The sequence below is a fragment of the Echinops telfairi genome, unplaced genomic scaffold, assembly GCF_000313985.2.
Source record: "Echinops telfairi isolate 266 unplaced genomic scaffold, ASM31398v2 ScPeMD7_10;HRSCAF=50, whole genome shotgun sequence".
NCBI classification, from domain to species: domain Eukaryota; kingdom Metazoa; phylum Chordata; class Mammalia; order Afrosoricida; family Tenrecidae; genus Echinops; species Echinops telfairi.
In genome coordinates this window covers 897,966-900,025 of record NW_022103907.1, presented here as the reverse complement: position 1 = coordinate 900,025, position 2,060 = coordinate 897,966, and positions in this window count along the sequence as shown.

The following is a 2,060-nucleotide window of genomic DNA, read 5'->3' as shown; positions in this document are numbered from 1 at the left end:
GAGCTCCTGGGGAATGAAAAGGGAGCTCTGGAGAAGGCTGAATGCAGGAAACCCAGCACATTGCCTCAGTTCTCCATCCTACTTTGGTGAATCTTATTTTTCTGGCTTGGCATCCACTCCTCCATCTTCTGGGAAGAACCCCCTGTTTTCCCTCTGGGGGTAATTCTAGAGAGCATGAGGCGGTCCCATCCTTGAGCTCTATAGTAGGTACCTACAGTAGGTACACATGATCCAGTACTGGCCAACCAGAACGCCTCGCTCCTGGCTCCAGGCAAGGACTGGTTCAGGATTGCGCATATTCGAGGCCAGCCTCTGAGAGTCAGACCTGAGACTCTGGCTGGGACCTTGGAGAAAGAAACCTCTTTTCACTGGGAGATGGAGCTCTTTCTGACTTGCTGGGGAGAGGCAACTGGAAGAAAGCCAATGCAGAGGGAAGCAGAGCCAAGCAGTGGAGACAGACACATCTCTGGTGCCATTGTCTAATCACCTGGACCCAGTCATGCTACATGGCTGGAAGCCCCTTCTCTTGAGTCAGATAAGCCAAGAAGTTCCCTCTTTTGTTTCAGCCTGCTCAAGATGACTATCTGTCACTTGCAACCAAAAAGGACCCGCCAAATGCATCGGGGAAGAGCACCTACAAGTTGCCAGACGTTGGAAGAAAAACAGACACGTATGAAAGTGCCTGTCCTCCAAGAATTTGGAGTCTGGTGAAGGATGAGCCGGGTTCTCAAATCACTTTTAAACAAGTCAGAACACAATTCATGCCAAAGGCAGCTTCCAGGGTTCTCTGGTTGCTGCAGAGGGTGGAAATGTGCCAGATGGGGCACACCAGGGAGAGCCTTGCGCGGGTAGCTAGTGGCAGCGACGCTGGTCTCAGGAGTTTGGTGGAATGTTGACAGGTGATGGTGGGGGGCAGGGGGCTGCAGAGCAGACAGCATGAAGGGCCCAGATTCAGGAAAAGTATGAGTATGCAGGGGCAAGAGGATGCAGACTGGATTGATATTGACCTGGGGGATGGTCTCTAAAGTGTGTAGTCTGGATAGGTAGGGCATGGGGATAGAACCGTCCTGGGCTGTCCTCAAATGTCTGCAGGTATTTCCTGGGGAAAGGGTTAGGCGTATTTGGCATGACCCCCAAAAGGCAAGTCTAGTGCTAAGTATAGGTGCTGGTTTTGGAAAGGCAGATTTGACCGTGTCTTCGGGAAGGCAGCACCGTCTGAAGTGGGGTGGGGGTTGGGGTTATCACCAGAGCTTCAAGGAGACCGTCAAACAGACATGGTGGCAGTTGTAAAGAGGAATTTGAGAGCAATGAGGATCTGGGGCAGCTGTCCAGAAAATTCCCTGAGTTTTGTGCCAGACATGGGACCTACTGTGGAAGACTTGGAGGGGTTGGATTTCGTTCCAGCGGCAATGCTACCGGCCACCAACTTCAGGAGCGCAGCTATCTTGGCAATGAGGCTGTGGGAGGGAAAGAGGCAGGAGCGTGCTAGGATACCAATTTCTCCTCTGGCTGGTCAATTCTGGTATAAATCTACACTTTCTCTCTTTTCACATTTATTTCTTTAAAAAGTATACACTTTGGAAAGTTTTTGATATGGACTGAATATTAGGTGAGGCCCAGGAATTATTTAGAGTCTTAGGAAGTAGGATCATGGCATTGTGCTTGTGTGCGATAACATCTACGTAATGGAGAGATACACACGAAAGGACATAGGGATGACATGACAATGTTTGGATTTTGATTTCAAATATACCAGCAGGAAAATGGGAACCGAATAGATTACATATATACAGGCATATGCAGATGTCTATGTCAAAAGGGAAAAACAACCCAAATCCTCACAACTGGACCAATAGGTAACATCGTGACTAACTGAGAAAAGATCAAAGGTGTCAAGAGTTTAACCTTGCTTGTACCCACCATTGATGCTCACAGATATCCTTGCTCTTCAATGCATCGAAGGGGTCTTGTGCAGCAGCTTCCCCCATGCAGTGCATCTTTTGATCTCCTGACTGCTGCTTCTGTGAGCATCGATGGTGGGTTCAAGCAAGGTTAAACCC